The sequence below is a fragment of the Macrobrachium rosenbergii genome, chromosome 50, assembly GCF_040412425.1.
Source record: "Macrobrachium rosenbergii isolate ZJJX-2024 chromosome 50, ASM4041242v1, whole genome shotgun sequence".
Lineage (NCBI taxonomy): Eukaryota > Metazoa > Arthropoda > Malacostraca > Decapoda > Palaemonidae > Macrobrachium > Macrobrachium rosenbergii.
This window is the reverse complement of record NC_089790.1, coordinates 34,265,684-34,291,717: the sequence shown is the minus strand read 5'-3', so window position 1 is coordinate 34,291,717 and position 26,034 is coordinate 34,265,684. Positions and strand designations below refer to the sequence as shown.

General features: G+C 36.6%; 1 pseudogene; it reads right to left on the bottom strand.

Annotated features, from left to right (window-relative positions):
- Nucleotides 1-35: 35 nt before the first annotated feature.
- Nucleotides 36-23,515, bottom strand: LOC136832824 (myosin regulatory light chain 2-like; annotated as a pseudogene).
- Nucleotides 23,516-26,034: the final 2,519 nt, after the last annotated feature.

The window sequence follows — 26,034 nt, the reverse complement described above, 5'->3', positions numbered from 1 at the left end:
TTATATACTACTTTCCTGGTCTGAAAGGACGACTCTCACAATTTGGAAAGTTTATTCTTATAGGAGAGAAACATCGGTGACTGAACATAAAATCTCTAGTTTATCTACCCTCCTCCGTCGCTTTTTTCTGCTATGAGCCATCGTGGACTTGGAACTTCCCTTTCACTCACAACAAAACCAATTTGCCGTGTTGCACATTGCAAGAAAGGCATCATCGACACATTGCTTTGTTGTTCTGTTATCTGGCGAACAGGACAGTTTGAGACAAATTGGTAAGAACCAAAAACTCACGAGTATTCATTGACATTACTGATATTTGTTCGGGAGGTTCTGAAACCAACCTATGTTCAGTTGGGATAGCTGAAAAGTAACCGAGCTTATCTTTCATTTTCTTGTACATGAAAGCTGCCAGTGCAAGGGCTGATTTGATTCTCGAATAGACAACGAAAATAGATACTCGTTTTGAGGAAATTTATCTGTCTAAGAGGGATCAAGGGAGAAAGAATATAAAAATAAACGGGTGTGAGAAGAGTCAATGTAAGGTTACGATAATCTTTGTATCCAATGGTGTTTAATCACTGGACGATCCCCATTATCGAGAAAAATAAAAAGAGAGAGGTAGCACATCTTCGTAGACTTCTACCATATGATTCTTGGACCAAAGAGCGCTGTGTAGATACCAAATACACACATATAAACGATACCTGTAAGAAATAAAAAGACAATGTAGGTGATTAAGACTGTATAAGTCGCATGATTATTAAAATGATATATTGAGCAATATGGCACTCTTATTTTTAAGCTGTGTCCTTTATTTTTCCTTTCTGTTATCAATTAACAGCTTGATATACATATAATAATAATAATAATAATAATAATAATAATAATAATAATAATCAAACCGCCCCTGTACAAGGAGCGGGCTTTAGGTAAAAGCAATACATTGGTCACTGTCACATTCCTAATCTAGCTGCTGGGTCTTGAATGAATTCCTGTGCAGAAACCTTCTAAAACTGTAGTTGTTTCATACGCCTACAAGAAGGCTCATCAGCACACTGCACCATTCACCTTTATAATTCAAGTATTCTTATGATCCACGGATATTTTGCACTTTACTTAACCTAATAAGAACTTTCAAAATTTCTTGTCCTCCTTCCTCCTAACACTTTCGAATTATGCAAAACTAAACCTTCTGAACACACACAGTTCAATCATCTACTCTGTTCTTCTACCGCTTCTATATATAATTCAACATTTCTTACTTTTCCAGTTATTTTTATGCCACATATACTATGCCGAGAGAATCATCCTAACAGCTTTGAACTTTTTCTTTCCTTTCCTTCCAATCTCCGCTTTGCTACCTTCTCGCTTCACCTTTCTGTGAATCAACTCTAACATTTGTTTTCATCTACCTAGCTTCCATTCACTCCCATGTACTTACCCTTGTTCACGTTTACTTTTAACTTTTTCCTTTGCAAATACTTAAAAACTTTTTCTCTAGTACCTGGAGCTTCTCTGCACTATTCCCAACCAGCACAGTTCATTTCACACCCTTCACAATTTACATTGTATCTCATAATATTTCACCTACGTCAAACTAATGTCCCTTCTCTGATTTCTTGATTCACTTCATCCATAAGAATATTAAACAGCCACAGCTGAATACACACACACACACATATATATAAATTACACACATACATATAATATTATGTTTATTTATTTATAACTATAAATATATTTTTATCTTCATTCATGTATTGGTTTTGCATATACATATTATGTTTATTTATTTATAACTATAAATATATTTTTCAGATCTTCATTCATGTGGATATATATATATATATATATATATATATATATATATATATATATATATATATATATATATATATATATATATATATATATATATATATATGAAGATTAACAGGACCCAGTTTATAAGGGATGGTTTCTGACAGCGATTTTATTGTGAATAAAATCTCCATTAGAAACATGAGGTCCTGTTAGTCATCGTATAAATGCACAGCACAATTGTGCATTTGGTTTGTGTGTATATGTGTATGTATATGTGTATATATATATATATATATTTTATATGCATATATATATATATATATATATATATATATATATTTTATATATATATATATATATATATATATATATATATATATATATATATATATGTATATATATATATATAATCACTGACACATATATAATGCATACAACAGCACACACACATCATCGCCATACGGCGAGAGACCATTAAAATACCTAGCTGAGAAAACCTGACACTTGATATAAATCTTTTTACCTTAGAAAATCTATGCAGCCTCGGCTTCTGCATCGGTATCAGCTTTTCCCGTGAGCAGTTCGATCGCTGCAGCTGTGTCAATGAAGCCTCGATCATCCATTTCGAACTGGTCAAAGGCATCGTCGACCTCCTGGGCAGAGTATTTGTCACCCCAGGTCATGAGAGCGTGGCGGAAGCTGTTTGAAATAAGACAATAGTATTATTGTTCTCGGCTGTTCTTTACTGTTCTTCTGAGCTTGAAATAATCTTTTATTTTATTATCTTTTTTATTTTGCTAGCAAGGAATCACAATATTTACAGAATACTTTGTCGTTCGTGAATGTGTACAAGCCTTCAATACGTTGCAGATGGATCCAGACAGATTACTTAAATCTAGTGAATTTTTGAAGGAAGACGAAGCAAGAATTTTGGAAGGAAGACGAAACAAGATATGTTTATGAAAACGACATTCAAATAGGAACAAAAGTTATTATGGTTTGCAAGTTTGTTATTATTTCAATGAATTTATTTACACAAAGGATTATGGGTCACCACGAATTTTGGAAAGGCTTGTTCTGGGCCACAGACCATCTGGCCACAGCACTCTGCTTTTCATCCTCTCTTACAGACCTTACAGTTTGTTCGGGTTGCCCCAGGTCCCTCAGTGTGAGGCACCTCTGATGTCTAACAGAGAATTGCTAATGCATCTTCCGGTATATTTTGCATCTTCCAACCTTGGATGGTCTGGGATGCATCTTAGATATCTGTCAAGCTTATTCTTAAACACATCTATGCTCACACCTGATATGTTCCTCAGATGAGCTGGTAGCGCATTGAATAGACGCTGCATTATCGATGCTGGTGTGTGGTGAATTAATGTCCTTTGTGCTTTCCTTAGTTTTCCTGGTATAGTTTTGGGCACTATTAATCTACCTCTACTTGTTCTTTCTGATATTTTTAGTTCCATGATGTTTTCGGTAATTCCTTCTATCTGTTTCCATGCCTGGATTATCATGTAGCGTTCTCTTCTCCTTTCGAGATTATATAAATTTAAGAATTGTAGTCTTTCCCAGTAGTCAAGGTCCTTAACTTCTTCTATTCTAGCTGTAAAGGACCTTTGTACACTCTCTATTTGTGCAATATCCTTCTGGTAGTGTGGGTACCTTATTATATTGCAATACTCAAGTGAACTAAGTACGTACGTTTTATAAAGCATAATCATGCGTTCGGCTTTTCTTGTTTTGAAGTGCCGGAGCAACATTCCCATTTTTGCTTTGCATTTTGCCAATAGTATTGCTATTTGGTCATTGCATAACATATTCCTATTCAACATCACACCAAGGTCTTTAACTGCTTCCTTATTTGTGATTGTCTCATTATTAGGTCCTCTATATGCATGTAGCATTCCTTCTTTATCACCACAGTTTACTGATTCAAATTTATCAGAGTTGAATACCATCCTATTTACCTCTGCCCATTTACATATTTTGTTTAGGTCTCTTTGTAGCGAGTTACTATCTTCATCACAAGTAATTTCTCTACTTATTCTTGTGTCATCGGCGAAACTTCTCACTACCGAGTCCTTAACATTACTGTCTACGTCTGCAATCATAATCACAAACAGCAATGCAGCTAACACCGTACCTTGTGGCACACCGGATATTACCTTAGCTTCGTCCGATTTCTCGTCGTTTGCAATCACTATCTGTTTTCTGTTTTGCAAAAATTCTTTTATCCATCTTCCTACTTTGTCCACAATGTTATGTTTTCTAATTTTTTTCGTTAATATATTATGGTTTACCTTGTCAAAAGCTTTTGCAAAGTCTAGGTAAACCACATCTGTATCTTTTTCGTTTATCATATTTTTATATATGCTTTCATGGTGGACTAACAGTTGGGTTTGTGTACTTTTTCCGGGTACAAAACCATATTGTTCTATATTAAACAAACTATTTTTCATTAAATGTTTCATTATATTTTTTTTATTACCCTTTCATAAACTTTCATAATATGAGATGTCAGACTCACAGGCCTATAATTACTTGCTTCTAGTCTTGATCCACCTTTGAAAATAGAGGTAATATATGCTAATTTGTGTTCATCATAAATCTTGTCTGTATCTATACTTTGTCTTAATAATATTGCGAGCGGCTTTGCGACTGAATGAACCACTTTCTTTAACAAAATGGCAGGTATGCCATCTGGTCCTGCTGCTGATCCATTTTTAATTTCATTAATAGCCTGCACAATATCGGCTTCATTAATATCTATGTCCGATAAATATTCACTATTTTCATCTCTTATTTCTGTATCATTATCTTCATTATCAATTCTAGGTGTAAATTCACTCTTATATCTATCTGCTAATATATTACATATTTCCTTTTTTTCATTTGTTAATCGCCCTTCAATTCTTAGAGGGCCTATTTATACTCGTATTTTATTCATCTTTTTCACATGTGAGTAAAAAATTTTGGGGTTTTGCTTGATATTTTGTAGGGTCTTTTCTTCCAGGTCCTGTTTTTCATTTTCTTTTGACTGTATAATCTTTTGTTCTGCATTTTCTATCTTACTTTTTAGTTCCATCACTTTCCATGCATTCTTTTCTTTTGCAAGACCTTTTTCCCACTTTCTGATTCTCTGGAACAAGATCCTTCTGTCTCTTGGTATGTGTGACTGATGTTTACTCTTCTTCTTTGTTATATATTTTTCCACTATTTCCACTAATATTTTATATAATATATCGGTATTTACCTGTATATTATCACTTATGAATATGTTTTCCCAGTCTTTGTTTAATTCTTCATTTATTTCTGACCAATTTATATTTTTACTATAGAAATTGTATTTTCCATATCCTTCCCATTTTTTCGTCTCTTGCTTATCTCTGTTTTCATGAGCTTTGGAACGGACTGTTAATTCTATGACATTATGGTCTGAAATACTTGTATTATATACTATTATTTCTTTAACATAGTTCACCTCATTCACAAATACTAGGTCTAAAATATTATCCTTTCTTGTTGGCAGGCAATTTATTTGCTGAATGTTATGTTCTAGTAGCATATCTAATAGCTTTTCAAATTGCCTCTTATCTTCTGCGCTACTATTACTCTCTTTTTTATATGTATAAATACAACCACAGTCTCCTATTCATTCTTTCCATTCTACGAAAGGAAAGTTAAAGTCTCCAGTCTTTGTGATTTCTACAGATATCATCCAATTTGTCAATTATTATGTCAAACTCTTTAGTATTAGGGGGTCTGTATATTACAATGTTCACTAATTTTTCAGATTCAAATTCTACCGCTATTAATTCACATCCTGTATTACTATATTTTTCACAGATTTTTCCTTGATTTACGTCTCTCCCATATGTCGCGGTTCCCCCTTGATTCCTATTTTTTTTCTAATCTGATCAACATTACCAGTCTCTTGGGAGCACCAGGTTTCACTTATATTCATTATATCTATTTTTTCAGTTTGGGTTAGTTCTTCTAAGAACTCCATTTTTCTTTTTGAGTTACTCAAAACTAAGCCCTGGGCATTCATCACTATGATGGTTTGCATTTTATCCCCATTATCTAATATGAGTAATAATAAGGATTTTCCCATGTCACTTTCCTGTTCTGATATGTTGTTCTTTTCTTCATTTCCATAACTTCGGACATTAAAAAATCCAACTTTTCCAATATAGTTGATCTTCCATCTTTATATTTATTCATTTTATGTTTGTACCTGCATCTATCTCCATATCTGCACCATCCTTTTGCATCGTAGATACATTGCTTTGTTGCACTGTACCTGGGTGCTGATGCCTCATATCATGATGCTGACATTTCATAACGTGTTGCTGGCTTACTTTTTTCCTTCGTCTCATACTCTTTATTCCTTTCTTTATTTGTTTCATTTTTACTTTGATTTTTGATATGTATTTGATTTTGATTTTCGTTCTTCATGGCTACAGGATGCATATATCTGCACTTTTTGTTGAATCTGCACCCTTTCCTTTCTTTCAAGTTTCTACATATTTTTGGATGTAGATCGCTGCATTCAACCTCATAGCCGTCTAGATATGCACATTTGCCATAAATCTCATAGTTGTGACATATCTTGGGATGTTTGTAGTGACATCTTCCACCGAATCTGCAGTTCCCTCTTTTCAAACGAGTCCAGACTATGTCTTTCTTTTCTTTTTTTCTTGCTCTTTCCCGTCAGTATGTAAATCATATCCGGGTACAACCTCTTTGGGATTTTATTTTGGGTTATCATTTCATAGTTTATTTCTTCGTATGTATGCTGTTGTATTGCCTCACATGTAGAGTCTATGAGTTTCTCTGCATCCATACTCTTATCCTGTTCTTTGTTTTTGTTATTGTTTTCTATCTCTTCAATCTTATTTTCTTCTGTTTCGTTTTCATCTTCTTCCTCTCCATCATTTTCTTCATCCTCGACTATTTGCACATCAAGTCTTGACTTAATAACATTGTCTATCCATATTACACACGTTGAGCAAAATACTTTTGTGCCCTTTTTTTTTATTTTGCTGTACTTCTGCGCATGAAGGAAGCAATGTAGGCACATGCCGGATGTCCTTTACTTTTAGGAATCGGTCTAGCACTGTGGTTCTCAACCTGGAGGGGAATTTCCCTTAGAGAGGAATTTCAGAGTTGGGGGGATTGTGACCACAGATTGGCAGGCTCAAACTGGCTCTAAGACCACACAAAACGCAGTGTGCATCGGTCCGCACTACTAAGAGATCACACTGGGCTTTCTCTCCGCTAGCTTGTGTGTTTGTGTTGGTATTTTGTTGCATACTATTTGGAATGCACCTTCTGAGGCAGACAATTTTGAAAAAGAGGGGTGGGGGGATGACATTCTGACATATGGTAAAAGGGTGCATGAACTATGAGAACTTCTGCTCTGATACTCACACTTCACCGTCAATCCATCCATCGGTGCTGAAGGCGTTGAAGGCGGCAGCCACTACTTCGTCGTCGTCGTTCTGCCCTGAATTCCTCTCGGCGAACATCTGAAGAAGCATCGTGAAGTTGATGGGATTGGGTGCTTCGTCCAGCATGTCCCTTAATTCCTTGTCGGAGGCGATTTTTCCTACGTCGTCAAACACCTGGAGGGAACGAGGAGTAACAAACGTTTCCATGACGCATTTCATTTGTATGTGTAAATTATAGTTGGTTGGGTTTAAGAAAGGATTTTCCAGATTGTGATTAGAGGAAGAGGGTGGAGCAACTGAAGTTGTAAAAAAAAGCAAGTGAACAGCGTAAAAAAAACTTTCATTTGCCAATAAAAAGTTCGTGTTTTGAAAGAAACACACTGAGTATAAACTTTTTATATAAGGGATATCTAGTGTATTATACAATATAAGATTTCTGATGATAGCAAAGATATTTTATAGGCCCAAGTATTGTCTCCTTATTTATAGGCATTCTGATAATCAATGAAAGAAAAAATATGGATATATACTGAAAAGAAATCTTAACACCAAAAATGGAACATTCTCAGCAGGTCTCAGCCAAGAATTAAGACATGCGATGCTGCTGCTTGTGACAGGGTGAAAGAAGAGCCAGTTGGCAATTGGCAGAGAGTCTGAGAAGTTTATTTCTACGGTAACATATGTATGTATTTTACGTCAAAAGTTAAAAGTAAGGAAAAATTCGAAATCAATTTAAAATAACTTGTTTATAAACCACAATGAAACGATTCAAAATCAGACGTCATGATTAACTGATATTTGTAAATTATATAACTGTTAGGTATGATAATCAAGATCAGGGGAGAGCAAAAGCCAGCTAATTTTATCTACCCGTTACAGAGATGGGACGGGGAGAGCAACCACCTTATTTTTCGTGGACATTTAATTGGCCTTTCAACAAACCATAGCGGGTTGATTATAGTCGCATTGGGTCACAAGCGAATAGATTAAAATGAAAGATCTAGAGCTTTTGGAAGTAAAGAAAAAACTCCGATGACGCAAACTAAACTTCTTTATAGATATGGCCTCAAATTTTTCAACTTTTACGTGATAACAGGGACCGCTGTCATAACGTCAACAAGTTCAATTTTGCCAATGAATTTGCATACACTGTAGAAAAAATGATTTGGCTTCTAGCATTAATGCATACTCTGCAAATTGCACGTGTGTCTCTCTCAACGTTTTTTTTTGTGACAACATAATTCGCATAACAGATGAAAGTTTCGTGCCTATTTAAAACACTGTTGCACCTTATATTCGATACATACTCAAAATAACCTTTTATTAAGTGTATATATATATATATATATATTATATATATACATATATATTTGTATGTATATATATATATTTATATATATATATATATATATATATATATATATATATATATATATATATATATATATATATATATATATATATATATATATATATATATATATATATATATATATTAACATCTAGTGTTCCTGACTTACTGCTCACAAAAGGTCACTAAGGCCAATGACACCGTCCTTATCCCTGTCCATCATCTGAAACCCTCTTTGAACTCGGCCACCTGCCTCTGCGTGAACATATCGAAGACATTGGAGCCGGTCTTCTTGGCCTTTCTGGAGGAGGACTTTCTGGAAGAGGGTTTGGAGGAGACCGGGGTTGGGGCTGGAGCCTCGGGTTCCGGCTCTGGAGGGGGTGGGGCTGGAGCTGCGGCAGCCTCTGGCTCCTCCTCCTTCTTCTTCTTCTTCTTGACTTTCTTCTCTTCAACCTGAAAAAGCAATCAGACCAGGTACACATAGAGAAAATAATTAGGTCACTGAATAAGTAAATAACCTTTCATGGATTTTCTTCAACTTAAAAAGGATCTCAGAGCGTGAGAACGAACAGGTTTCGATGTCATTTACGAATTTTTAGACTACGATATATACGTCAGATGAACATGGAACACAAACAAATCGAAAGCATCCGATATGTCCCTGAGATGTACGATGGTCCCGTTTGCTTAGCTCATAATGGTTCTCTAGTGACACTTGTTTAAATGCGAAGACAGAATAAAAGAAAATGTATAAAACTGACTGTCAAGTTACCACTCTGGTGCGTCTTAAGGAAAACATTTTAAAGAATACGATGAAATTTTAACTTTTATGATAAAGATACGCTTAATTTTGCAACAAGGCAAGCGACACCCCGTTTTATCGAGAGAGAGAGAGAGAGAGAGAGAGAGAGAGAGAGAGAGAGAGAGAGAGAGAGAGAGAGAGAGCATGTGACAAAGATCGAATCGATTGTTGAAATGATGAAATTAATGTTATATTCCTTATTATCGCCGGCTTTTAAGCAATCGGAGAATTTACAGTCTTTTTTTTTTTTTCCTCCCAAAACATGTTTGTTAAAAGCTTTGCTACCTTGGTTTCTATCTCATGTTCTCTATTTAAAAAAATTTCTATAAATCTTATAGTGTATTATACTTTTCCACATACACGACATTCACTGAAATATGCATCAGGATATGAAAGTTGTCACTGTCACCATTTGACAACAACTCCCTCGTGCTTCTGTTCTTTACCATTTCAGACAACATATCTCGCATATATTCAAAGCTGAGTTATAAATAAAAAGTATATGCAACAGAATACAAAAATATACAGATCAAGACATAATACAGCTTAGTCGAAACTGACAGACGAGGATGTATGTGTGTGTGTCTCGAGCGAACCTAAATTTTTCACTAGATGTCGATCACCTCCTTCAGTTTTCACATACTTAATACATCGAACACACAAAGTACTTTGTGTATTTATAATGCTTCAAATCTAAGCAGTTTGGCAGATATTGGCAGAGAGGTTTCAAAGATATTTGACAACTCCAAAGTTTTGTTTTCTCAAGACCTAAATTATTTATACCTGGCGAGGAGTTATATTCCATGCAAATTTGAACACAACACAAACTCTGTAACGTTTTTATGTACACAGTGTTTTACTTAGGAAATATTAAAATGAAATACCGCATTTATCTAAGTTGGAACTGGCACACCGCCGCCTACAGCCAAACATTTTGCTTATTTTTACTAGTTTTTTTTTTTTTTGGCTAAATGCAACGAGACCTTTCGATATGCCAGTTGCCAAGATATATAAGCAGCTACAAAAGAGGGAGAAGTAGGACAGCGTCTGGTATAGAGAGAGAGAGAGAGAGAGAGAGAGAGAGAGAGAGAGAGAGAGAGAGAGAGAGAGAGAGAGAGAGAGAGAGAGAGAGCTCACTGAAGGTTAAAAGTATACAGATCTCAAAGCCATAAGAAGTCATAAGACCTACACTGACATTTTTCCAAACTATGAGAGAGAGAGAGAGAGAGAGAGAGAGAGAGAGAGAGAGAGAGAGAGAGAGAGAGAGAGAGAGAGAGAGAGAGAGAGATAAACCGGCAGACTCAACGATGTCATTCAAGGTTGCATAGTAAATACAGTTGCTTAACAATGTCACTGAAGATTTAAAAAACCGGAATGAGAACAAAGGTGTAAATTCACTAAGCTGAATGTCTTTCCCAGTAAAACAAATATGGAATTTCAAACTATTCTCAGTTGTTCAAAATCTAATAAATTATGGGTCTTATTCTGGCTTTATTTTAGAGACAATGCAAACTAGTTCGTTGTTTTCATAAGTGGGGTTCCTGACATTTTTGCCACTATTGCCGTCACTTATTTATTCCACAATAAGATCACATGTTATATTCCACAGCAATGATCTTTTCTTGCGTAAACCTTTTATCAACACCATAGATATTCTTTTGGTAAACATTTTATCAACACCACATATATTCTTTTGGTAAACCTTTTATTAATACCCTATATATTCCTTTGGTAAACATTTTATCAACACCACGTATCATGTTCTTGCGACAAACCCTTTATCAACACCTCATATATTCTTGCGACAAACCCTTTATCAACACCACATATGTTCGTGCGATAAACATTTTATTAACACATCTGCTGACTAATCTAGGCATAATGCATTCAAGTTTAAACCCCGAACAAAGCAAAACAGATCTCATAACACATACGTTTCTCTTCCTTTTCAGTACTACAACTTTAATTTTCAACACTGAAAATTAAAACTCTTTGAGTTTTAGACGAAAAGTTGATGCCAGAAGAGAGACAAGATGACTACGTGGAAAGGCTGAGGTTTTTCTTTTATATTTTCAATGTCTTTTCACATCAACAGGAAGTCTGGATGTGCAATAAAATGTCCTTAACTACTACGTACATCATTCTGACTGCGGTAATTAAAATAAACAAGTAAAAAATGCGCCGACGTTTCTTCGGCGTAATCGGGTTTTCTGTACAGCGTATAATGCTGTATACAAACTCTCAGCCACGGCCCGGTGGTGGCCTGTGTTGCTGGCACATATAGCGATGCCAGACGCACGATCATGGCTAACTTTAACCTTCAATAAAATAAAAACTCCTGAGGCTAGAGAGCTGCAATTTAGTTACTATGTTTGAGAATTGGAGGGTGGATGATCAAAGTACCAATTTGCAGCCCTCTAGCCTTAGTAGTTTTTAAGATCTGTGGGCGGACAGACAAATAGCCATGTCAACAGTTTTCTTTTACAGAAAACTAAAAACAGAACGGAAAGGATAAATTCCGAAAAAGGCTTCCAAGAAGATGGAGTCGATGAATGCCAGGAAAACTAAGGCAATGACTTTAAAAGGTGACAAGGGTGATTGAAGAGAGTGCTTTATGTATACAGGTGCTCCGGAGTAATGGCCACCATCACTTGTAGAAAGAGAGGAAATTATATGATGGAAGTGGCAAATAAACTTCAGAAGCCTTGCGAATGTTGTTGCTTGGAATGAGTGGTAAGGGAAGCAACGGTAAAATATTTGAATCAGCTGACATTTATGGAGGAAACTGTGTATACAGCATAACACGGGAAAAAAATCGGAAGTTGTTAGAATCGGTTGTCGCATTTCAAAGCATTAGAAATAGGGAAAGAAGTATAAATATTGGTCATATGGGTTTCTTGCATTATCAAGATAGGAAGGAACTAATTTTAAAATAAAAAGGTTATGAGGAAACTCACGAATACTACATGGGTCAAGTGCATGATGCAACGCATATGCAGGTGGATCACGCTAGTAGTGAGGCTGCAGTGTGGTTTTACGAAGAACAGTTGAAGAGGCACATGATTTAGAGCAGTAGTTCCCATTCAAAACTTTTCCTAGCTCTAATTGCTTTTGTTTTAATGATAAGCCCTTAGGTCCTTCTAGCTTCTTATCATTGTGTAACCTATGCACAAAAGAAAAGATAAACTGGAAGATAGGAAAACAGAATAGGACCTAAGCCCAAAGAAAGTGAAAGACCCGGTTCATAAACGAGAAAGATTATATGAGCTAAGGACAATTGTGAACACAGACAGGATTCAGAAGTTTTGCGTTAGAAGGAAAGTCGCCAGGCCACTCGTATGTTCACTTATGAACTAGAATTTTTTCCCTTAAGGTCACTTCCACTTGCTGGTACAACTTTATTCACAAAGGGGGTGACAAGGCTGACAGATTCTTCAGAACTCAGAAGAATGTTTCCATAAAAGCGACTGGAAATTAATGAATAAAGTAATCTGTATGTCTCCCAAGGATATTATTAAGTGGGAAAGGTGCAGTGAATTTCAGATTACCCAGTCTGAATCTTATATTTTTTGTCTTTTTTGCCATAATGAACAGAGGAAATTGAAAAAAACAACAACCAAACAAGAATATTTATAAATATAGATTACTGCAATGGAGAAGAGCATGGAAATGAAAAAGGGGAAAAAAAACCTAATGGCTTACTGCAAACGAAATCTTACAGCCCCCACCTAACGAAGTGGAATCATATGAAACAGTGGAAAATATTCTCTCCAACAAGGAGCACTAGTTCTGGGGTGTATGAACGAGGTTACACGTGCAGAGATTTCATATGCAGAACAGAGGAGAATGTAAGAGATGCAGTTTGCGGGTGTCAATCTAGGAAATATGGCTATAGATCAAAGGAGAGTCACTTGAAAGAGAGAGAATGTAAGGGAAAAACAACGTTTGATGAGATAAGTGAAAGTTTAAAACTCAAAGAAGATCAAGATATTGGATATAAGACAGTTTAATTCCTGAATGGGAAACAATAAAACTAACAACTGTATACAGATTACAGAATCTATATAAAATGGACCAAATAATGAAAGTAATAATTACTACTGGATGGACTAAAATAGAGTTTGTTTTCAGAATGGAAAGCGACCACCAATGGTCACATTCACTACCTAATACATTCCCAAGAGACTTCGGAAAATAAAATATTTCAATAAAGTACATTGCAAAATCATTATTCTGGTACAATCTTAGCAAAATTACAGCTAACTCAGCTAAAGTTGGAAAGCAAAAAGTGGAAAGCATGAAGTTAGACGTCGGCACGTGAAATTAGTAATATCCATAAGATAAGTTTATCTAGTCTGGAGAGGGCCAAAAATCCTCACCTTTAAGAACTGCTTAAAACTAAAGATGTTGTGCGGCTTTTAATAGCCTGTCCCATCACTTTACGACTGTAAACTGCTCTCCAGGTAAGACTCACATCATTCAAGGAAATGTAGAGGAATTATCTGTCCTCTACGTCAAAAAATGAACTCATTGCAAAAATGTCGACTCTTGTTAGCCAATATCAATTGTTTAAGAGAAGTCTGCAAGTATTTTGTGGTAGTAGTACATAAAGAGCGCCACTGATATCCAGCTGAGTAATTTGAAATAAAAGCGTATAAAATTAATCATAGAAGACTTTTCAAGCTTGCAGTTTACAGTCACAGGGGTGGGTCAGAAACCACTTACATGACAATTGATACTTTTAAAGAATATACTCTTATCCTCAGCAACTATAGAGCTCAAGCCTATAAGAATATGGGGAATATTGCTGGAATAAACATCTGTGCACCAGTAAAAAATATATTACCACTGTTCTACAGCAATATCTCATCTTACAATTGCCACGTACTTATGTGGAAACGACAATGCGGGATGCATACGTAATTACGTAATGTAATAACCGTATACAGTTATTCAGTAACGTATATCACTATTTGGATTCCAGTTCAAAGTCATTAATGAAAAAACACCTCTAGTTGTTTCCTTCGTAAGCTGTAAAACCTTTTGCAGCTTACCTGCTTTGTCTTCAAGTCATTAGAAGAGAGGAAACGATCCTTCCAAAAAGAAAAAAATTACTCCAGGTCTCTTCATAAATCATGAAAATCAACAAGATCTGTTGCTTGATAGTTCACGTGAGTGTGCCTGGATAAACAACCAAATCGGCCCACCAGTAACCAGAGCCATCAAGAACACCTCTCGACTAAAAGTTCAGTGAATCATAATGTTTTAACCCACACTATTCTTGCAAGCTTTCAGAAAATACTTTTCATTCCATATCTCAGATATCCATGACCGAATTATAAGTTAAGTATACCTTAGTTTAACCAGACCGCTGAGCTGATTAACAGCTCTCCTAGGGCTGGCCCGAAGGATTAGACTTATTTCACGTGGCTAAGAACCAATTGGTTACCTAGCAACGGGGCCTACAGCTTATTGTGGAATCCGAACCACATTGTAGCGAGAAATGAATTTCTATCACCAGAAATAAATTCCTCTAATTCTTCGTTGGGCGGCCGGAGATTCGAACTCGGGCCCTGCAGAGTGCTAGTCGAGAACGGTACCGACCAGTCCAACGAGGAACATGACCGAATTATAATTCTAGTAGTAAGAACTAGCCTGGGTACTGGCAAAACAGCATATGCCTTAGTCAATCAATTTTGCTCTACAATGGTGACTATGAGAAGCCACTTTTAATCCCCTCTAGCTTTCATTTCATCGACCATTTTTTTTCTTACTTTTTCCGTCCAATTCCCTCATGACTATTGCTCATCAACTGTATCTGCGATTGGACAGAGCCTTCCTTTCATTGTATAATAATTCTTGCTACTCTACCCAATCTTTTTCGCTGCTAAAAGTTATTCGTTTAGCACTGGCGCCATAAAAAATGATGTTCTCTTTAATTCAGTTGTGCACCTGAGATTAAAGAATATTGTGCATGCAAATACCAGCCACACAAATAAGTAAAATACTGTTTAAAACAGAAACCTGAGGCTGTTTTATTTTGTAATGTGAAAACTATGCAGGCACACACACATATATAATATATATGTATATATCAATAAAATAACTTCTTTTTCACACTGTTAAGCCTTTTCCCACAATAGAAAGGGGAAATAAGAGCTTGTAAATTAGGTCCTGAACAACTCCGCTGGAAGGTTAAACTGTTGAACAAAAGTACGCATAGCATTTCCTTCAATACATATTCTATTGTAGAGTAACCATATGTAGATACGCATACATGTTATCGTAATTAATTTTCTCCCCATTCGTAAATTTATATTTGAATTATTCCTGAAAATGGATGAATTTACAATAAGAAGAACGCTTTCCACATACAGTCTCATTGTTTGTATTCTTTAAATTCCAAAGGTCACTTCACACACGAACGGGAGTTACGTTATCAATGCCTGTGTGCTGCATACACACAGAAGGTAGATATAGGTGTCAACTTCACCACTTGAAGTCCAAATGCAATCACACATAATCGTGTTTTCTTCTTCCTAATTTAAATAAGTCTGCATTTCTTCTTTCGGATCTTTCCTAGATAGTGACCCGCAAGGGTTTTCTTGGAGGTCATTATCTTTATGATATTTACAGTCTTTTGTTTATGTTTTTACGGCCATCCCCAACGGGCTTGTGCTGATCACGCCGTAAAGGTGGATACATACCGGGTTAAAACCCTTGGGAGTCACTGTCTAGGAAAGATCCCCACTTTCTAACTCTTGAATGTTGCAAGATCGTTTCATTCCTGTGTGAAGGACCTTTTCCCTACTTCATCCCTCTTTAGTAGTTTAATATTAATTACTCTTCAGCCAGCTCCTTTTCTTTCGTACTCAAATGCCGGAAAACCAGGAAATGCTTCATATCGGCACATTTTTACTCTCATTAATATGGTTCAAAGCGGAATGGCACGTGGATGAAGAAGAGGTCTTTGAAAGTCTTGCATCCTCTAAGCTTTTTTTTTTTTTAGTTGTAATTGATTAGATTTGTGAATAGACACCCTTTTATTATAAACGTCTCAAAAACGGAAGATAAATAATACTATGCTCTACTGCTGAAGCGAATGACTTGATTTCCTCATTCATTTTTCCATCAACGATAGGAATCCTTTCCTCGACTGGCTGATAGTTTGAGATAATATCCTGAATGAAAATATATCATTGGCGATAACATGGCGGCCAGCGACCCTTTGTTTATCAGTGGTAAGCTTCCCCTCTCCCATATGTTTCTCCTCATCACGGTATCGGGGGACCAGGTTTTCCCCCTTTTTAACATGTTCCGGGTTGCCTATATTTAGACCAGAACTTGACGGCTCGAGGCGCCTATGCTGAACCTACCACCATCCCGCCCACACACATGCACACGCAACCCCCTTTAACCCTCTATTTGGGTCGTAGCCCTGACCGCGTTTTGCCCTTTTTTGTTTCCTCTATTGTATGGCTCCCCCTCTCAATGAAACGCCTTCGTGCCAGGGATGACGTATTTATGTTGCCTCAAAATAAAATCTTTGTCACAGAAAGGAAAAAAAGGGAATGAAAATAAACTGAAAAGTCATACAGGAATCCAGCCACATCCACACGTGCCAAATTGCGTCTCTAACGGCCAAACTTCACACCGTAAGTGGTGTTGTTCTTACCCCCATGAATCGAGAGCAAAGAATGTGTCTTGCGGAAGAAAACAGGTGTTATATCATTAATTTCTGAAAGAATTTCAAATAGTGCTTATTAACAAAGAGATAGCCAGTGAAGTGCAGTTGATTCTAATTCCTCGAAAATGAGTATTGTCGTTGTCAGTGTACCATTAGTTCACGGAGAGTAATCCAGTAATGTGTCAGGACCTAGAAACCGCTGAAAAGAAATGAATAAAAAGAAAAAGAGTGTGGGATCGCCATAGGAAAATGTGAATGAATCTGCCGTCTTTTTCCTTACTGTGTTTCACTCTTTACAACCCTAACGTTTCAACTACTGCTCCCTTTCACTCAGCTAAGCAGATCCAGGCATGGATGGAGTAGAGAAACGATCAAAGGTTTGTGTTGATATTAATGGTATTTGATGTGCTTTTAAACAAACAAGGGCCAAACGCGTGGCGAAAAAATCCTTAACATTTCTAAGAAATCAAAATAACATCACAATAGCTGGATTGTGAAAGCGCGGCTGGATATCCAACACATGGAGTGCTGTTACATGACGTTCTGAACTGGTGACTGTTAGTATTAAAAAGTCATTGTGTACATTTCGAGAATGAATGCGAAAATTCATTTGGAGCGACAAGTCCAGGTTTTTGAGTAGATAATACAACATCCTAGGGGCTGACAATGAAGAATCATGTTGGCCCCTCCAAAAAAAAAAAGGTACATTAAAGGCTAACCTTTATGTTTAAGCTAATGGAACTTCCCCTTCGCCGTTTTCCCAGAGAAGAATAAAGTGCCTTCGTGTATCAAGTATTTTCACTGATATCTGAAACGTTTAAGGTAAAAATTAAGCAGGAAAGAAGTTTCTTCAGACTGACTAGGCTACAGAGATAAATCTCTTACCATAAGAATCCAACGTTGAAAGATATTATTCATCAAAAAATCTCATTTCCGCATGTAGTTTTACTTAATTTTACAAGCTCTTTGTGAACGGTGTAAGTTTTCACTTGAAGAATAATCTAAACAGTCCAAGGGAAAGCAGTGGATATAGACGTTTTTAGAATATCCAAGTAATTTTTCATAATTTATACTGAATGGAAGATTTGTTGTGAAATAGGTCAGTCTAGTGGAAGGTCGATTGCAGAGAATCCCATTTTCAGCGACGAAGACTGGAGGAAAAGGCAGGATTCACAAACATCACATGGGACAGGCGGTAGTAATAAATAAAAACAAGTAAAAAATGCGCTGAAGTTTCTTCGGCGCAATCGAGTTTTCTGTACAGCCGCTACAGCGTATAATCAAGGTCACAGATAATAGATAAATCTTTCGGTGGTCTCGGTATAATGCTGTATGAGCCGGGGCCCATGACACTTTAAAAACGGGCCCGGTGGTGGCCTATCTATATCGTTGACAGAAGCACGATTATGGCTAACTTTAACCTTAAATAAATTGAAAACTACTGAGGCTAGAGGGCTGCAATTTGATATGTTTGATGATTGGAGGGTGGATGATCAACATAGCAATATGAAGTCCTCTAGCCTTAGTAGTTTTTAAGATCTGAGGGCGGACAGAAAAAGTGCAGACAGAAAAAAGTGCTGACAGAATAAAGTGCGGACGGACAGACAAAGCCGGCACAATAGTTTTCTTTTACAGAAAACTAAAAGGAGCTCTGAAACAAGAAAACGTACAAAAGACCTCAGGAAAGAGAACCAAGCTTCTTACAGAATTATAAGAGGCGCCGTTGAAAAGGCATAACTTCACCACCAACTAACCGGAGTGAACTGAACCGAACGGCTGATGGGAATCTCGCGCAACCCGATGCCACACTTTCCCAGCCGGAAGTACCAAATTAGGCGGTTCTTATTTTCGTGTGCCTGCCTTATCTTGGAGAGGTTTCGTCTCACATGCACGGAAATAGCAAAGATTTAAGAACGCTATACTCAGGTGATGTTTCATGTTAATAATATTTTTTTTATAAGCAGGTAGAAAGATGCCCAAATTTAGCCTGTTCTAAGTAGGTAAAAATAATAATGGCCAGCGGTATTTACTGTTATAATTGCAGCGTGTTAAATTTAATTAACTTTATAATTCTGCTTACGACTATCAATAAATAACAGTATGTTTAATATCATCAATGAAAAAAAAACAATGATTTCGTACTTTCTCTCCTAAAGTTAGCAGGCGAAATTTACTGCGATTATGAGGATAATGTGTAAGTTCTTACAATACCATTAACAAAATATATTTTAAAGAGACAGATGAGATGAGATGGGCTATAAATGCTTAGAATTATTCGAGGTAAATATTAACTTTAACATACCGAAGTCGAAAGTGTTTATTTATATTTCTACAAGTGTTTATATTACCTTCGCACCATTAACGTAACTCGTTTAGTCGCCAACATATTATGTCTGAGTACGAAGAAGCGGAGTTTTTTTCGACAACATCGTCTCTCTGCCACGTATACCGTCTATCAAACCCTAATTTTAGGCCACATTAACTTTACAGCTGTTTCCTATCTCGAGCTCGAACGGGAGATTTCATCTCTCGAAGTCGCTCTCTGTCACTGTCAGTCAATAGTAGATGTGTGCGTCATTCGATAATATCGATACTAATGGTTTGGGGGAGATTGGCGTTTACATTTCCGCTTTGCGAGCGCGCCTGCCCGCTGAGAGAGAGAGAGAGAGAGAGAGAGAGAGAGAGAGAGAGAGAGAGAGAGAGAGAGAGAGGCTTCAATTTAATAATAGAAAAAAAATTTTCAGTGTTATTTTCACGTGACAATGTCCTTTATAAGTTAATGGAATTTTTTTTTTGTATTGTAGAAAAGAATAAATCTATACAAAACCTCCCTCTTTCAAATCTTTAATTTCTCTTTATGTAGCCTGCATATAACTCATTCTAAAAACGAACCACTTCCAGTGTTAATTTTACGAATGAATGAGCAATTAAATCTTATAGGGCATTTTTGTATGGCGAGTTGAAAATACTAGATGCTACGACTTTGTTGTTTTGGTTTCATAAACTATACCATCATAAATTATGAGATGAAATTAAAGTCTTGGACAGACCATGACTGCCCAAATCAAGCTTGTTCTCCGTATAAAAAAAATGTTAATGGACTCCCCCCTCCCTCTCAAATGATTATATCTGTAGAAAAAAGGCAGATTATATGAATAAAAAATTACAGAAGTTAGGAAGTTGCACTTAACGGAAGTGAATGATAAGAAGGATACGTCATCCCCGTCGGATGAGAAGCCAAATGTATAAAAATCGGTCGAGACTTCCGAGGGAACGATCTCAAATAATATCTGCAGTATAAACAGAGCGGCGACGTTACAATGGATCTCTAGTGAATCCCAGTGACACAAGAGAGATACAGTATATCTGAGGAGGCGAAACCATATACTCTCGTTTCTTGAAATACAGCCACTGTGCCTCTACTGATCTCAGCAGCGAATTATGTAGCCTACCTTGTGGTTAGTCGACTGAAGTGGGTCGATGCCAGGATAAAAAATGAACGGGGCTAACAAACTCATCCCTTCCAATTTGTTGGCTATTCACTTTGGAAAAGACGATGAAACTTTATTACACTTCAATAATAGTTTAATTAGTCAATTGCTACAGAGCGTTCCATTAAGCATGGAATAAATCACCAAACATTAGCAGCCTTCTTAGTTTAATAGGAAAAATTGCATTTTGTAAACCCCCAACTGTTTATGGAAGTCTTACCAATGTGGGCATCTCACAAATGTAAGAAGGTCGCGGATTCGGGTGAGACAGCAAACATGGTGGACAACTAATATCAAATAGTAGAAAGAGCAACATAACTATCCAACAAAACCGATGAAAAGGAGGACCTTAACAAGATAACTCTGGGTGTTTAAATAGTCTGGAAATGCCTCGCTCATACTTTAATTATTTCCTTAGCAAGTGGAAGATATCAAGAAGTGTTTCCAAAGTTAAAATTCATAGTATTGCCTCCAACGCCGTGCAACGAAAAAGGCTTCAGCGAAATTCCACCACTCACGTTTTTCCTCCATTTCATCTTCCACAAATCGCTACTCATCTCCAGTCTCACTTCTCATGGTTTCCATGCAAGCAGGTTTGCGTCTTCCAACTCTTCTGATGCTCTCTGAAGCAGAGCTGACGCAATCAATTACTTTTCTCCCAGGGATAGGGACAAGGACATGTCCAAACCATCTCTCCTTCGTTACTGTTTCTTCTACTTAATTATGAAATAATGGTACTGTTTCTCACACTACCCTGCCATCTGACTCCCAGTGTTCTTCTTAATGCTGTGTTCTTAATAAAAAAAAATCATTTAGTCAGTTTCACTGTTTAGTAAGCAATAGAGACTGTACTACACTAGGTATAATCTTACTTTCGTATGTAATTCTAGTCTGTTTCAACACAAACACACACAAACATACATACATATATATATATATATATTTGCATATATATATAATATATATATATATATACATTATATATATATATTTGTATATATATATATATATATACATTATATATATATATATATATATATATATATATATATATATATATATATATATATATATATATATATATATATATATATATATATATATATATATATAAGCATTGCTACAGATGTCCTTTGATATCAATTCGCTCTACCTCAGAAATATATTATTTCCCAGGTAGAGCGAATCAAATATTAAAGGAGATTTGTAGCGCAATGCTTGTCTATGAATCACGGTGATGTGATAAAAATTCATTCAAATATATGTGTATATATATACTGTATATATATATATATATATATATATATATATATATATATATATATATATATATATATATATATATATATATATATATATATATATAAACATACTTCATTGTGGCCCAAAAACAGTAGTGTAGAGAGATATGTGCTATACACTCGTAAGCACTGGGCCTGACAGTCACACACAAACAAGTACTTTCACATATAAAGATAACACTAAATTTCCTTGAAAATAGTATTCTAGACTCTTAATTAGCTTTGATGTTGGTCTGAGACGTAAATAATACTATTTGGTATTCAATGCTTCACGTGTGCGCTTATTAATTATGTATGGAAAAGCATGAGTGATTAATGCAATTATACGGAGGTATGAGTGCATTCGTATAAATATGGCGCCAAAAAAAATAATTTTTGCTTCGGAAACTAAAGAATCTTCCGGTTCACATAAAGTACATTCTATTTTGTAACGGAAGGGAATTAATTTCTTTATGATAAAGAAGGATTCTTCTCATTTAAAGTAGGGTAAGTATTGTGTAGAAAATTTTTACTTTGCTGTTTTTAATCAGGAATCTTAAATTTCCTAAAATAATTACAATATTTGTGTTGTCAGTGTGTTACAAAACGATGCTATACTGGTCAAGTGCATAATACCAAGGTTGTTCGTTGAAGACAGTCAATCCTAATTCGACTTATCTTGCAGATACAAACGTGGCGTTCTCCAGTTTGCTTTTTTTTTTTTTTTTAAGGTCTTTGGGTATCAAAATGTTCAAAGTACCTCGTGGAAGAATTTGAGAAAACAAGTGTTATGCCCATACACAGGAATGGGATACATTATAGGGCGAAAAAGACGTACACTTTTTAATGATCACTCACTGGATGTGAAAGATTTTTGAACATGGCACAGACAGATCATAGTCGGGCAGATTCACTGGCATCAAAATAGAATACAAGAGGCAGAAACAGTTATCTAGAACGATGTCTTAATATATACGTGTAAGTGCTTGATTTTTAAGTAAGAAAAGGTCTTCCAGTAAAAAAATGAAAATGAGATAGAAATAAAAAAAAAATATGCTGCGTGCTCTCTGGAAATGGAAAAAGACGTTAGGGGCATCTGGAGAACAAGGTTCTAAAAACGGGATTTGTGTTAATTAAAAAACAAATGTGTAAAGGAAACATGTCTCATACACACATGGTTACATATTAGATTTCAGTATTACATACTCCATGCTCCTGAGCAGCAACGAACATATTTACAACAAAATTGCCTCTTATTTTGGACTCGAAGGTACGCCCAAACTGAACTTGACGAACTCACTCGATTTAAAAGCACAGTTCGTAATCCACTTCTGGATCACAACGTAGGTGAATCTGGCAATCACTGTTTCTGTGGATGGATTCTGTTTCCACCTTCGAGACATTGGCGTCACACCCATCACAAACGTATTTACCAATAACGAAGCACTTTCTCGAATATTTACCACGAAGTACCAAATTTTAGTCGAACTCAAGAGCTCGGTACTCACCATGGCTGCCTTTCTCCTCTCTGAAGTTGCTCCAGGGAATAGGGTGTGGCTGACTCTGGTCTTATACCCAGCATTTTCTTAGGCCCCTCCCACTCGACACCCTCACCTCCTTTTCCTCACCTCTCCTCTCCCCTCCCCCGTTTATCTCGGCTTCAAAGGGTGAGCATTTCCCTCCACCCAACCACCCAGCCATTTCCTCCCGCCACCTTCGACTCCCATTCCGTCGACCCCCCCACCCCCACCCAATCACCCATCTGCTTCCTCCCCAACCTCTTCCGTTTCTCTCTCTCTCTCTCTCTCTCTCTCTCTCTCCTCCGAATGAGGTTCACTTCATAAAATTCCCCTCTATTTACTTCCCCTCTAAGCACCATTCGCATCACCTCACCGTAACCCCTCCCCTTATCTCCTTCGTTCCTCATGAGTCTTCGTCTCTTAGACAAACCATCATCCGCAGCCAGAACCTTGCAAGAAAAGGAGGTCATGTTGAATTTATATTCCACTTGCCAAGAGAATGTATAAAAGAATTTGTAATTACGGCTTCAATCAAACCATAACATTGTAACAACCAAATACGCAGTCTTGGAAAAGTCACTCGTAATAGATTGACTTCTCAATCATGGGATTCGATTTTTTTTTAATGTGAATGATCGAAAAAACCTGTCGTGATGTCACTAACTGAAGGTGAAAGGCAGCAAGATCTGGCTTCAGTCTCAGAGCAAATAGAGGTCGGACTGTTGAGGAAGAGACACACGAGGTCTGAGATTTTAAGTGGGACGTGTGACCTATATACCGGTAATAGGTCGGCTGTGAATTAGGATTGGGAAATAAATAATCGGATTGACGTTAAGGCTAACCGAAAAATGCTCTTGTCACAGCCTGGGGTGGGAAAAACCATTGGTTTACACAGTCATTAAAGGACCATGGCTTCCTTCCAATGTAAATCATACTCTTCTTCGCTAAAAGACGAAGAGGAAGTTTGGTGGTGATATTCCCTGTGCAAACAAACAGAAGAATTATATAAAGATCTCTTATTTGGACGGTGTTAGATGAAGTTGCGTTTTATTTAAATGCATCCGAAAATGGCAGTTTGTGAGTTTGTTATATTTATATTGCATGTTTTTCGGGTTTTCCCTGTAAGAGGCGTTCGCTTTACAGATTTCAGAAAATAACTATTTTGTCTGAGAAGAGTTTTAGTCTGAATGAATCATACCCACTTACCCTGTCTAAACTCTTTGGGAAAAAATACAGTGCTTATTAAGAAACGGTTCTTGTAACTGGGTATACATAAAAAACTAATTATCAAAAAGGTCAGCCAAAGTGCCCTGGGAAATGAAGAGGCACAAAGTTTCTCCAAAGAAGTTGACAGACATTCATATATAAACTTCCTCCATGAGACCGGCGTAAACTTCTTTACGCTAAGCTCTCCTGTAATGAGGCTGATGTTCGAAAGGTTCTATTCTTCTCAGCTCTGCCTTGTCATTATATATATACGATAACCGATGTTTTTACCCTTGCAGGTGTATCTTCTAACTCTTAACTGATTCAGTTTTTCTCTTATCTTTCGCCCTAAAAAGACTTAATCTATTTTTTTGTACTTTTTTTTATATTTCTGTGCGTTAAACACACAAATCGTTGCTTTTCATGGCCATATTTTAGAATTTGTTTTAAGCCATTCTTTGTGACAATTTTTTCGAAAGTATATCAAGGGGAAAATATCCAAGAGATAGTTCATAGTAAATAAATGAATATGTCACTGTTTATACTGCGAGAGCTCGTTCTTTCTCCTAGACGAAGGTGTTTTGATGTCGTCAAAGAGCCCCATAAGTCCAAGAGATGTTGAATTTTGCTCATAATTTCTTGCATATAGACTCTTTGCAACATTTCAATTTACATTTTCCTGCTCTTTTATCAACTGCGTCTAGCTGCTTCTCTCTCTCTCTCTCTCTCTCTCTCTCTCTCTCTCTCTCTCTCTCTCTCTCTCTTAAATTCCGATGTGTTTGTGGTCATGACGTGACATTATGATCAAAATCTGCACTTAATGGTAAGAAGCGAAATGGAAAAATCATATTCTGAAACTATTCTTTAGAAAAACTGAACTTGCAATAATTTTGCTGACAAATCTTCGTCGCAAGGTAAAGGGGCATAAACACCGAATATTATGCCTTTAAAAAATCAGAAAAAACAATGGAGACAATTAGCTCGGTTGCTTTTCATGTGCGGCACGTACAAAAACAAATTCAAGGTCAGACTACATTATGCAGAGAAGGTTCCTTTGCAACCCTTCTCAGCCGACTTTTTCCACAGCCTCAGAAGTACCTCAACTTTGGCTCCGTCAGATAAGGAGTGCTAATTTAGGAGCTGAAGTCTCATTAGCATAACCCAGGTAGTAGTTCCCACCTGAAATTCAAAGGGTGCCACCAGTAATAATGCCATGATCACTGACACTAACTGTTGGCACTGGCGCTACACAGGTACGAATCAACGAATTAAAAGGCTGACATACTTACTATCAACAGTTCACAGAAGAAGAAAGGCTAACGCCGCGAATGTAGGCCGAAGCTGGCGGGGTTTCGCACACCACGACGCAAATTATTTTATGGATTAAGACGTTCATGGCTCTTCCCCGCACGCCACAGACCAACCCCAACCATTTTGC